Source organism: Hylaeus anthracinus, unplaced genomic scaffold (genome assembly GCF_026225885.1).
Source record: "Hylaeus anthracinus isolate JK02 unplaced genomic scaffold, UHH_iyHylAnth1.0_haploid 12002, whole genome shotgun sequence".
In the NCBI taxonomy this organism is placed as follows: Eukaryota; Metazoa; Arthropoda; class Insecta; order Hymenoptera; family Colletidae; genus Hylaeus; species Hylaeus anthracinus.
The window spans coordinates 6,404,501-6,418,839 of NW_026534349.1; the positions used below are offsets into that span (position 1 = coordinate 6,404,501).

The 14,339-nt window shown below is 43.6% G+C and overlaps 1 protein-coding gene across 3 annotated transcripts in view; it reads right to left on the reverse strand.

Moving 5' to 3' along the window:
* LOC128892260 (uncharacterized) overlaps positions 1 to 14,339 on the reverse strand; it is a 215,460-nt gene that overhangs the window by 108,060 nt on the left and 93,061 nt on the right. The window contains exon 15 of one of the 3 annotated variants that reach the window (XM_054152551.1): positions 7,359 to 7,535. The exons of the other annotated variants lie outside the window; for them this stretch is intronic. The gene's annotated coding sequence lies outside the window, so the exon portion shown is untranslated. Of the gene's footprint in view, positions 1 to 7,358; positions 7,536 to 14,339 lie in introns of those variants that run through there. 3 annotated transcript variants of the gene reach the window in all.

Sequence of the window (14,339 nt, forward strand, 5' to 3'; positions counted from 1 at the left end):
GTCTGCGACCAGGCCGAGAAATGGTTCTTGATAAGATCCACGACTGGCTTCTTGCAGTCCTTTTTCTTTTTTCAAGCGAGAGCATCGGAAAGGGTTTCGATAAATTTTAATATCAATAGATATTTAGGCTTTAGAAGACGGGAAGATAATGTACAAGATACTCGAGAAATATTTAACCCTTGTGGAGATGGAAGGAATTTTTGTCGACACGGACTTCCTTACCTTGAGGTTTTGCGAGAAAATCACTGTGATTTTCGTGAAAAATTGACGTTGAATTTTACAGAATAATTCGAAGATCCATCACGGCTGTTTTTAAATACAGTCAGTCCCATACGTGTTCGTACAAAGTCTAATTTAAACGAATGCTTCATGTTTCCAAATAAATTTGTAATTGTAAATATATACATGTACGAAGTTTATTCAGATACATATTTATAATGGAACATTGATTTGGAAACATGAAGCCTATCATTTAAATTAGACAAATTTCATCATAGGAATACTCAGTGACTGTATATCTCATCCGAAAAAGTCTATTTCAGTCTTGGAAAGCGAAGAAGACTCATTCACAAATACAAACCAGAAACAGAAATCATTCCTTTCCGAAGATATAAAATGGAATGACCTCTCCAGTTTAGACGGGAATCGGTAGATGTGACTGGTTCCTTCGAGGACCTCTTTCAAGCACGTTCCAGATCATGGGGTATGAGATTACGGCGAGCGGTCAGAGCAGTAACGATGAAAATCGATCCCCCCATAAAACCAGCTGTACCCACGGAATTCCGGTACACCGTCGTAATTTGAAATTCGCCGTTAAAAGCTTGGTATCGCCGGGGTTCGAGCATTTTCGAAACACGCGGACGCGACCAGCGAGGAATGCTTATTACAGAGTTTTATTGCCTGGCCCGATGCCGGCCCGCTTCCGCAACGTCACGTCCGGGCAGTGAAATTGCGTGGAAACGGAGCAAAGCGTTTCCAACCCCTTAGCGAGCATCCCTCCCCCTCCCCCCTTCGAAGCGTCAATTCCGATGGTTATCAAATTTTCGTGGAATTTTATGTGTCACCGACGTGTCGCGTTTCGCGATCCTCAGCGATTCTTTGTGTATAGCAGCGTTACGTTACCCGATAACCTAATATCCGCGTGGTTTGGCGCTCCTCGCGACTAATCGATACCTCGACCTCTCGAACGCTTGGTCGAACCATGGGTCAGGTGGTGGAATAGGCAATTTTGTAATTTTTGTGGATGTTCGAGTTGAAGGATGTATTTTTGTTTTTTTTTTTTTTTAGCGGAAAAGTCTGAAGGGAAATTCTTGGAGTAGTGGAAACGTAACGGCGTTTGGGGTTTTATGAGGCAGAGGACACCTAAAATTAAATTCATGATCGACTGCACGAAATAATCATATCGATAGTTTTCTTTATTACGTAGCCTTTTCATATTCTACTTCTGTAACTTGTAATTTTGTGCAACCACTAATTAATTTGAATACAGTCAGTCCAAAAATTAAACGACAGATTTGATGTTACCAAATAATTTGTTTTTTTATAAATATATATATATACCTGTAAGGTTAATTCATGTATATGCTTATAATGAATCATTCGTTTGGAGACATCAAACCTCTAATTGTACAAATACTTATGGAACTGACTGCACATTTCTCGGCCAAAAAATGCCCTTCGCGTTTTCTAAATGGATATTTATATACCACAAGAATTTGTTCACTCGTCGAGATTATTAAGAACTAAATGCAACTACGCTGAAGAAATCCTGTCTTAGATCAATACCTTCGAAGTCGGCCGTGCCAAAGGGGTTTGGTTGATGGACGTCTATCACTTCGACGTCGTAATGGCCGAACGCAGGGGTGAAATCTCCCTTGGACCTGTTTTTCTTGACCTACATCCACGGTGAAGAAGGTGTGCAACTTTGCTCGCACAAAAGGACCGCGGTAACCTCGCGGAACCGGTTTAGAAAAGAGGCGGAGCCCGATAAGAAGCACCGGAAACATCTCTCCTCTTGAACTCCGCTAAAGAATCATCAACAACTTCGGTTTTATACCCCTGGCGCTTGCTCTCGGTCTCGGGGTCGATTCGACCGCGAGTTCAACGCTAACTGCGTCAAAGATTCTACACGAATCCTGTTTTCGACGCAGGAAGTCCTTCGAAGGACTTGGATCGGTGTTTAGGAACATCGAATTCGAAGTGATTCTCACTCCCAGGCGATTCGACAAAAATGATGCGATTGGTTTTGGAAAACACTATTAGGTTCTTCTAGATAGTAAAGAAATTTCAAGTGAGAGGAGTTTTAGAGACGACAAGTTTCAAAGGATCTCAAAGACAAAAATTTCAATTTGAATCATTCAAGACACCCTAAATATAATTAACTGGCACCAAACTATGTGATTAGCTTTGAAAAGCTCTCTTCGCGGATGCTCCAAGGTAATTTTCGTCTTCGGACAGCTCGCTCCCAGAGGTGATTTTTTATTTATTCAAACGAAACGACCCTCTTCGACAGTCGATACTACCACGGTCGAGCGGGCGAGCCCGACAAAGCGTGCCACGGTGTCTTTGTCGAGGGTGGTCGTAAACGAGCAGGAAAATCGAGGCAACTCGATCTGAAATCGGTCGACGCTGCATCGCAACCGTTGCGCCCCCGCGTTCCACTCGATTTTTTCCCTTTGTTGGCTCACGGGTCAGCGGAGATACATCTGTTTACCGTTTCCCGTGCACTCGGGGCTATCGATTATTCGCAGTTACAGCGCTGCTCAACCAGAAGATCCAATTTTTACTCATTTAGAATGTTTACTCTTCAGAATGGGAAAATATTGGGGTAGAAGGCTGTATCGGGAAGACAGAATTCAGAACAAAATTTCTTTGACTGGTAGGATGGGTAGAACTTGGAACAATTTTTTAATAATGTTTTTCTCTAAATTTTTCTATATGTATACACTATATTTTGGTTTGCTTTGGTCGTGCAATTTCGATAAGAAAACTTCGAGAAACCATGCATTTTTAACAAAATTTGGTCCAGCATAAATTTATTCTACACAACTATTAACAAAATTTCCTAGACTTCCCATGTCCTCTCGCAGGGGATTGCATCTAAATTCCATCCCGCCAGTCTGAGAAACTAATTAAATTACCTCTCCGTCTCTGAAACCCTTCGAATCGTCCCGAAGAAAATAAGTCCCGCGGGTGAGCGATAATGGCGACCGATTGTTGTAACTGGTTGTTCGTTGGCGCCGAGTGCAGAGGCCCGTGTCCGCGGTCTTGTTCGAGCACCGTATCGCGCACGACATCGCGTTCGTACAACATCACCTCGTTCCCAACGGACTCCCACGGCTGACTCCCGCAGCCTGATTCTACTTAATGAACTTGTCCTAATTTATTCACAGATAAATTTCGCTGTTCTCCCCGCGAATGCGAATTACCTGATCCGCGGCGCGCATCCAGACCTCGTGTACAGTGTACCTAACCTGTGTTGCCAATTGTCTCGGTTCTGCGACCATGGCTGAGCGATGCCTTCGAGGAATAACAGTGGATGATATTCGCTGTGACCGGTTTGCGTGTTAATCGTCAATCGAATTAAATAATTTGGTAACATGACTTTCGTGACCGTTACATAGAATTTACGTATCGGAATGAATTTTATTAATTTCAGTAATTTTAATTGGAATTTAGAAATCAAGGTACACCGTATTATATACGGTGATTATTAATAGAACGATATGCGGACTGAGGATGCTTATACACCCTTTGCACTCGAGGCCTTTTTTCTTGCAACTCGAGATGCTTTCTTAACATTTTATTGCCACTAATGCTAATCTTAGACTGACTTCGACGACGTAGCCCGATTGTCATTTTTATCGACGCTTCGAGTTCCAATGAAACTAAACCTAAAGAATGATTACTGCTGGTAGATTTTCTGCATGAATCCTGGTGCAAAGGGTTTATGTTTCTATAGGTACAGAGAAAATATTCAAACTTCCCTAATTCCCATAAATGCATAAACATTAGGACTCCAACACACGCGATATCGATAAATATATCGCAAACATGTAAAACTTGCTCAAAACGATCCACCTTGAATACGTGTTTGTGAAAATGTCCGACTCGCGAATAAAACACAGCAAGAGAAGTAACCCCTGGGGGTCGACACTATATTCCAGTTGGCAGAGAGACGATATTATTGCACAACAATGCTGACCAATCAGCGCGACCCTCTAACGGTGCTTCCTCCACTAATTGCGGACGCCTCGTTAATTAAGCGCCGCAGGAATTCAACGAGAGAAAGACACCAGCGAGGGTGAGCGTCTCCGAAGACATTTTATTTCCAGAGAGGCCTGTTCGAGCACGTAGGAAGCTCGATTCATTGTACCGCGAAAGTCTCCCGCGGCTGGAACGAGGGGGGTGTTTTCCACCCCCGTTCGTCCTCCAGCGTCGCCTTCGCCTTTGTCCTGTCGCCGGCTTCTCGTTTCTCCCGCGGGTCCTTCAGCGTGCCAAGCGATAGAAAAATGTCTCGCGCATGTTCGCGACGAATGGAGAAAAGGCCAGAGACATTTCCCACCCTCCCTTGAACATGGGGAAATGCTTGAAACAGAACCGCCGCGCCGCTTTTCGTCCCTCTCGTCGCGACGCTCGACGTTGGATCGATAGGTCGGTTCCACGCGCAATTTCGATCAGAGGTTTCGGTAAACGATTCAACGGGGACCGAAGCGATCGATTTTTATAAATAAATCGTACGTTCAGGGATCCCTTGTTGGACTCTTCTGTAGTCTCCTTTCAGCAAATTACCGACTTCGGTTCTAGATCGATTAGTTCAACGAGTCCAGCCTGGACTCCACTCAGGATCCTCCGCGAGGACCGACTCGTTCCAGTTTCTCTGGAACGTTGACGACTGGTAATTCCGGAGGAACGTCGTCGGGAACGTTTGGAGAACAAAAAAATGCACGGACGTCGAGGTAGTCCCTGGAGGAATCAAGGGGACGAGGGATGGCGGATCCAGCGTCGCAGGAGAGATAACGTTGCTCGTCCGCGTTACGAGCGACGATTCTTCCGCTATCTCGCCTCTCGACGACCGAGAAACAATGCAAACGACACGCGATATCCCGCCCCCGCGATTCGTGTAACGTCGCCGTTCCTCGCGGTCCACGTTTACCAACCCGATGATTTCCCCTGGCGCGGTTCGACGATCCGCGAATTAGAAATCGACGCGTTGAAAATCGATTTAACGCGATTGCCGGATTTCTGCATCCTGGATTAATATCGTGGATTTATGGACATTTTTGAACGCAACTGGAATTTCAACGTGTTCACTGCCAAATCACATGGAAATGTCTACCGGGCTAAAGATTTGCCTCGAGACGATTAGAAACTATGGAATTCTATACAAATTCTATACAAATTCCATTCGGATTTATTTTCATTGACACTTATTTCTTAAAAGTAATTGTTCGAGTTTCTCGGTGTAAAGCTCTGTCACCTATATGCGGCTGACGTGGTGACGTGCTAAATGCGAAAACTACTGCGATCGATAAATTTTAATGTCTTGGGTTGTCTGCAAAAGTCCGTGCCGATTTTTAGTAGGTGGTACAGGTCTGAATATATAGGAATGACTGAAAACAAATAACATGTGTACATTTCATAACAGATGGAAAGGTTGTGGAACAAAATGGTACGTATATAATTTAATAAATACACATCAAAATTCAAATATGGCTTTGAACTTTTCTTAAAAATAGGCATGAACGTTCCGGACAACCCAATAGTTATACATTTCTGAATGTCGTAAACAAGGAGGATTATTGAAATAAGATCGAAGAGGAAGTGATGTTTCGGTGGGGATTTCGGATCCGCTGCGTCCGCAGGAATCTCGTGGATCACGCGGTTTATTGGATCGGGATTACGTTTCTGGACTCTTCGTTTGACGACTGATCTAATCGATGCTCGAGACGTCCTCCATAGTTCTAAGATTTGAATAGCTGTTGCCTGCGGCGTGGTCTGCCAGCGTGACCGACCACGATTGCTCGCAATACTTGAAACTTGAAACCCAAGTGCAAATCCCTCTTCCAACCCTCAGGGGTAGAAAGGAGAGGTCGGATCGAGATTCGAAACCCAAAATCCGTTCCCAGACGACTGGTCTAATCTGTCTACGTCGGAGCACCACCTCAACTTCGTTCCGATAACTCAACACCCTTACACTCGAATAATTACTGGACCTAATCGGATTTTAATTGAAATTTTTTAATGGAATTTCTAACTTCTCGAGCAGCTTTGAAATATTTTAAATAATCTCCTGCAAATTTAATTGAAATTTCAATCAAATTTATGCTAAGACAGGCATCGATCGAAGTCAAGGAATATCTAATTAAATATTCGTGAAGTTTTGTACTCGTCAGTCAACAATGTTTTCGTTTTGAAGTGTTAACAGAAGAACACAGAATATTTACCTGTAAAAGTACTGGAACCACTACCCGTTTGTTTGAAGGAAGCACAGAAGAAAACTTGCACAAAATAATCCAGCTACTTGAGGATGCACATATTTGGACCAACGTGTATCAAGAAGGACAAAGACATAAAAGAACCTCGAAGACAGTCGCCAATAATAACCAAAAGTTGATGTGACGTTAAATATGTAAGGAAAACGAAATGTTTTCGTGTTTTCCAATGTCTCCATTCTCTTCTAGGGCCGAATGTCCGTAAGTTACATTCACGACGAGTATCTATCTAAACCATAACGAATAAAAGAAGTCGTTCACCCCTTTATAATTCGAATGCAAGGCAACTAACCAATCGACCATCCGCTTCAACTTGTCCCACTTTTCCACGATTCTTCACCCCGAAGACGGCGGAATGCGGGCAACCTTTGAAGCTCCAACAGCCCGCTGTAACGAGTTACGTTCCCATAGTTATACAGAGATCCCGCCAAAACCTCCTCCTCCGGCGCAAACTATGCGTCCGTATCCGATGAATTCGTTCCCAAATGAAATTCCGAAGCCCCCCCCGTGTTTCACGGAATCAGCATCTCGCGTCGAATTACCGAAACTCGGTGGGAAAACGCGGAGAAAGAGGAAAGAACGAAGCCCAGAGGAGGGACTTGGCAGAATTTGCGGTTCCTCGGCTCGCGGGAAGTTTCCGTCGCGTCCCCAACGGGCGACGGCAAGTTTATTCGAGGGAAATCGGAGCGTTTCGATAAATTACCGACAGTTTTCGCGGGAAAAATAGACGACGAACAGGGGGAACGGGAAGTTTCGAAGCCATTCGTCTTCCTCGGGACGCTCCAGTCGTCGGGAAAATTAAAGTTATCGGGAGCGGAGCAGAGGTGGACTCGATTGTGACATTCGGGCGGGACGAGTTCAGACGAATATCTAAGCAATGGTCCTCCGACTCGTCGAATTCCTATCTTGTTTCATTATTGGTATATAATCAGCTAGGTAAAACCGTACGTGGATTAAAATATTAGGAATTTACAAAAGAGGATCGATGCGATTTACTTAAAAAATTCAATTCAGTATAAAGAGACCATGGCATACACTCACCTGCAACAAAAAGAAAATATGGTTATCCATTGTTCGCATAGTGTTTCGAATCCAATGAATTCGTATTAGGTCGTCTCGCAAGTTCATGGGATGTACTAATCAACTCTTTGCACTCGAGAGGTGACTCTCAGTCGTAACTAGATTTTCTTTAGGTTTAATTTCTTTGAGGCGAAGCTGACTTGATTCTCAAATCTCGAATTAGAAATCTAATTTTTCAAGGCAATATAATCTTAGCATTCGTGGCAATAGAATGCTAAGAAAGCGTCTCGAGTTCCTGGTAGAGACCAGAAAAAAAAGCCGCGAGTGCAAAGGGTTAATAGTGTTCGAAGAGAAAAATAATGTTACGATAACAGAACGCGCGAAACACAATGGATTTAATCTAAAATGCCACTTTGAAGTATTCCCTTCAAAGAATTATTCACCAACTCTGAACGCAACATAACAATTCACGTAACTATGTACAGGTATTCTGTCGAATACGTGATAGGATACTAATATCAAAATTAAGCAATGTCTAGCAATGAAAAAAAAAAAGAAAAAACAAACCAAGCGATACACAAAGTAGTCAGTGTTGGGACTACGAGTTCTTTTAGAATCAGTTGACGGATAGAGTTCCATCTTGGAAGTCTCGATAGCGATCGGGAAGAACCAAAAAGGGAAAATGGAGTCTTTGCCGGAGTCGATATATCTTCGAGTTCTCTCGTATCCAGAGCCATTTGTTCTCCCGGTTCGCTAAATCCTCGTGATCCGATCCCACCTCTTTCGCCCGGAGCTTGCGGCTCCTTTTTTCGAAACTGCGATCGGCGGGGCTTTCGCCCGAGTCCATCCTGCTGGCGCACGGCCGGGGATTAGAGAGGCTTCGAAAGAACGTGGAAACGGGAAATGGAAGTGTCAAGAACCGACGGTGATAATATCCGGGAAACGTTAACTGGGTTCTTTTCCTTTACAGAGAATTATCCTCGCTGTCGCGAAAAAGGAGGGCTCCGGCTTCTAAGCTTGACGCAGGGTAGTGGAGTAGGTTCGATTCGAGAGCACATAGCAATTACAACAGAGAGTAAATGCAATTTTCGGTCTATTTTAACGAAGGCAATTTTTGTTTGCTCCGATCTGACGTATAAATTGCACCATCGTTCGTATTGTCAGAGTATAGTATTTTTTTCATGTCGATTTCTTGACATCTAGTCCATCTTTTTTTTATAAAACTTTGACACTGGTCCAACCTGAGGACCATTTCAGATTTTTCTAGATATTTCAAGAATTTTTTTACATTTTATAAATCGAATACATCTATATAATTCTATGTATTCTTTTCTACATGTAATTCTATGTTATTCGGTACATCATACCCGCTAATGTTTGGTTATTCTACTGGTTATGCTAAACAAACAAGACCGACTGACCGTAAGAAGAAAAAGAATCGCCCGACCTAGCGAAACACGATCCTCGTAACGTTCTCGAGCATCGAACGGAAAAATAACGTGTTATTCTTGGCCGAGAACAGTTCGACATAGATACTCCGTACGTTTAATACAGGTCGGAGCCGGCGAGAGTCGAAACGTAGTTTCTCTTCCCAACTCCAGAAATATTTTATACCGTTAGCAAAGACGGAGCATTGGAATCCCCGAACTCGAAGTTCTGTACAATATTTGAAGTAAAGGAAGCCGGGCGAGATTGCCTGCAATTTTTATCAGAGAACATTTTACGACGTATCGAACCGCGTGGGCAGAAAACAGGTAATCGGTTTCCCCTCTGGTTCCACAGTAAAGAAGAATCGATCTCGGTTAAAATTGCAACAGAATGTATTTGATTTCGAAACGAGAAACTTTTTTTTCAGCTCCGGCGGAAATTATGTTGACTCGTTTCGCCTCGAATTTTAAATTTAAGGAGTATTTTACTTTCGAACTAATTATTATCTTCTTTTACGTAGTCGTCGTTGTTGATTATCGCTCGTTTAGCGGTCAAATTACAAATTTCTACCAGCAGAGGGAAGTCATTTCTGAATCGATACAATGATACGTCAGTTCTTATTGTACCGAAACATTGACTTCTTCAGAACATTTAATTTTTCAAATGAAATTTTAATGAATATCAATGTATCGATTATTTCAACACTTTTCACAGCTGACGTTTATTTTTTTTTTTAACTTTCGTCCAAAAGAACATTATGCAATTTAAGGGTTGATATAAAGTAACAAAAATTCCCACCCCTAATATCTATATCTCAGATTTGGAATTATCTTGTTCTCTACATCCGTATTCGAAATAAAGACGTCTCGCGAGGCCTCGGCCGAGCTCGAAGGACGATGATCGATACAACTGCGCGGAAAGTAACTGCTATTTCGATGAAACCGTAGCAATTAACCGGCTCGCGATTAACGGGATCGATACCGAGCCTCGTTACACGGGCCGACTTCGGACGCGATGGGAGAACTATCGAAATTCATTCGCGCGAAATTACTCGCCAACGATCGCTTCATCTTTAATTAAATTACGCTGTTCGAAAACGTGGACCGTGTCCCCTGGACTTGACAAAGTAATCGTCGCTGAATCGACGATCCCCGCTGGAGACTGGAAGCCTCCAATTTACTCAGACGAATCGGAGACAATCGGAGATCAAATATCGACGACGGAAACTGCCGTTGGGGCAAGTACGCTTCCACGATTTGATTTAATCGAGCCTCGACGATTGGATTTATCAAGGAAATAATCGCCATTTTCTGTTTCAAAGGTAATTCCACCCTTCGGACCAATGCGGCAATCCTCGATCGCAGGTGATCGAGGAGTGTTTGGAAATTAAACGCCACGGCGTATATGAAGCTTCTCGAGAATACCTACGGATATCAGGAGCTTTTATTCGATGTGACAATTCATGATTGTATAATATAAGTATTGCTTCACGCGAGGTTTGTATCTTAATGTCTTCGACCAAGTTTGATAGTCGTATTCACAGTACGCTATTCAAATATTATTTCAGATATTGATTTGAGATCTTAAAATATTGCAATAATATACCGATGGAATATCGAAATTTATTTTATAACGGCACGAAACTGAAATGGCACTTCAAATAACACGTCGTCTACAACTCTTCTTTCTACACACAATTTCATCGCGAATCTGAAATAACATTTCAAACGTACGTGTGTCTGCCAACCCTTACTTCATCGTTAGGATACGGTACCCTCGCGAGCAGAACAAATGCTGCGCAAGTCTTAACGCTACGCGATGTTTAATTTCACCGACGGTATCGACGCCGTGGTCGATCGAGGCTCGATTCACCGTAACGAGGTTAATTCTCGCGTGCAACGTCGACGGACACAAGAGGAACGCAGCTTTTAGACGGGTCGAGCAAAAGTGCGGAAGGAAGAGCGAAATCATCGGCGCCGAGGGGCTGAAAGAAGCTGCCTGAGCCAGGGGGCTTGCGGGGGGGCACGTATCGTAGCATAAAAGCTCGTTCCATTTACCCGGTCTCCTCTGTTCGCGTTTCGTCACGTAGACCAGGGATTCTCAATGGGGAATCGCGTGTCACATCATCGTCTGGATAAACAAAAATTCAAGTGGAAGGGGGATGAATGAAAATCAGAAGGGGAGCATAAAGGGATAAACGGAATTCGATAAGGGGTTACGGAGAGTAACTCAAGAAGAGGGTTGTAGAGGTAAGAGGAATTCAGAGGGGGGCTTGTAGAAGAGAAAATAAAATTCCGGAGGGGGCATAAAGGTAAGTAGAATTCAGATAAGGGGTCACAGAGGTGATGCAAATTCAGAAATTGGGTCTCAGAGATAAATAAATCCCGAAAGGAGGTCATCGATGTAAATGATATTTATAAAGGGGGGCCAAGGGGTGCATGAAATTAAGAAAAGAAGCATCGGGAATATAATTCAGAAAGGAGCCTACAAGGATCTAATAAAACTCCGAAAACGGAAGGGGAAATAAAAATAAAATTCGGAAAGGGGGCCGATATAGAATTGGCCCTCCGAAGGGCCCCGCGAACCCGCAGAAAACAGAGAACCACTGACTTCAGAGCTCTCCGTTCCGGCGTATCCGACACCCGCAAACAATTCAGCGGCGGAAAGAGGGCGAGAGAAAGTAAGGGCGCGGCCGAAGGGGGTCGACGGAGATGGAAGGGGGCACGGTGTGCCCGCGAAACGAACAAATCCCTTTAATCCGTTCTGTCAGAGGCAAATGAACAGTACGCCTGTGGACCAAAGCTTTGCCTCGTTCCTTTGCCCTCTCCTTCTCCCGGCACCCCACCCGCCCCCTCCTGTTTCACCTCGGTGTTTTATCTGTGCTCATCAGTTCGTCTTCCTCGTTTTTGGTTTTCCTTCTCTGAATTCCATTCGTGAACCTTTTCCACGACACGCTTTAACCATATACGGGCGACGAACGATCGGCCCTCTTTCGGAGGGCGCGATAGATCGGAGGGTATAGACGCGGGGATGGTTAATTTGCTTTTGGCTGAGGGAATTCGGGGAGGAACGCGCGTGGACTGACGGTGGTTGCTGGGTAGAAGCGAAGTGACGAGAGGAACGGATGAGTGGTCTGGGATTCCCTGACGCAAGCAGTGTCTGACTAGGTACCGGGTAATACTACTTAGAACGCCTTGCCACGAGTAGCAAGGTATTTTGGTCGTCCCATGAGTTCGTTCCGCTTATTCCCATAAGTATTCATACTTTCTATGTATGTTAAAGAAATCTGTCTAAATTGAATGATAGGTTTGATATTTTCAAATAAATATTTCATTATTAATACGTACAACTGTAGAGTTTATTCGTGTACATATTTATAACGAAACATTCATGACATAATGACATATCTATGATGAAAAATTAAATGACAGGTTCGATAGTTTCAAATGAATATTTCATTATAAATTTTATGTATTATTAATAATGAAATATTTATCTGAAAACATCAAACCTAAATCATTTAATTTAGACAGATTTCTTGAATAGACGTGGAAGGTACGAATATTTATGGGATTGTCTCGTATACCTACGCTAAGGATACATTTTTATGCAGATTATATTACACAACAAAACAGGGCCTCGCTTAAAATGTTCCCGAAATACAACGGACCTTTAATAATTCGCATTCATCCCTTTCCCCAATCGTCGAACGGTTAAAGTCCGATTATCCTCTCTCACAGGGAGAATCATTGAATAGCTGGTCGACGTCGCAGCGGATAATCTGAGCACGGGGGGTATTGTTAACGTAACTAAAATGGCAACGGGGCGGCACGGTCCATCAGACTTAATGCAACGTCCGCACCGGCTGATTCGGTATGAGTGGCTGGTGGATGCTCAACCCCAAAACCAGTTTACTCACTGGCCGTGCCCGTGGATATTAGGTGACCGCGGCCAAAAACTCCACAATGCCGGCGCCGGTTATGCGTGCACGTGCCACCCACACAGCGCGCACCACCTGGAATCCCCGTGGACGTTAATCCGTGTACGCATGGACCATTAATAGTGGCCAGCCGATAAATGGCTCGCCGTCGATGGCGCGCGCCATCGCCACGATCATGAGTGCCGGGCCGGATAGCGTGGAAACGTTTTCCATTTTCCAGTCGACGTTCTGACGTGCCCTCGCTCGTTAACTGGTCGTTAATTATCTCTGTCTGAATTAATTGATCCATGAATGTGGTAAACAAATTGAAAGGAATTAGGTGGGCGCAGGCGAGTTCGATACCACTCCAATCATCGATCCCTTTGATTTCTTTTTATGTTATAGAGCGGAACGAGATTGGGAAAGAGCTTGAGTCTAAGCAGAGTATTTGAAAATTATTGCGAATAATCCATTCATTTTTTTCTTTTTTTATGAAACAGTTTTAATTTTACCCTTTATGTTAATTTGAATTACGAACAGATTTGGAAGCGTCACGTTTCTAATATTTATAGCGATCGTATAGATTACAACAACACATTTTTCCGACGCAAGAATTAATCAGTATGTTATTATCGTGCTTATCGTCCACGCTGTTATTAAAAATAAAAGATGAGATCAGGAAACTTAGAAGGTTGCACGTCGTCGAGGCGACAATTTTGTTGTCGCCACTGCGCAATGGACGAGGATTTCCCGCAAATACATATCGATCGATCGAAGTACGCTCTGTTATGGTCACGAATCGTTCTCTTCATAATTCATCGGTCCGATAGTGATTTACTTGCACGTGACGCGCATCCCGTCGCTCATAACAAACCGATTCTTCCTGTCGGGATCCTCGAATACGTAATTCCTTTTCCTGGACAATGGACCCGGACAAAAGCGAAACATGCCCGATCGAAGATGAGTTATTATCGACAACGAGCCGTTCGACCAATTTCGCTGTCGCTTCGATTCGGATACTGAATCATTGTTCAAGGTTTACCGCCGATATAATCGCGACATCTATTCCAAAGAAGGGGACATCCTGGACACCTTGTATATTATACTTCGTGTTTTCATCGGCTACTCTTGAAATTAAATTCAGAGTAAGTTAAACCTCGTGAGAATAGCAATTTAGGGCTTTCTTTGTCTAGCAACCTTACACCACAGCCCCATTTGCGTGCGCAGTGACACCTGCGTGGTGGACAGGTCACGTGGTTCCAGATTATTTCGAACGCTATGTTCGCATCTACAACAATTGGTATCCTGGTAGTCCGCAATATTTCTTTAACGTAAATTTGAAAGTGTATAATTCCCCTCGGCCATTTCAATATCCCTCCTTAACATACGAACCTAACCTACGTCGTCATTTCTTTTTATCCAATGACCTGGCCAACGCAAACGCGTCATCTACCTGTGCAACGACGTCTGCGCGGTAC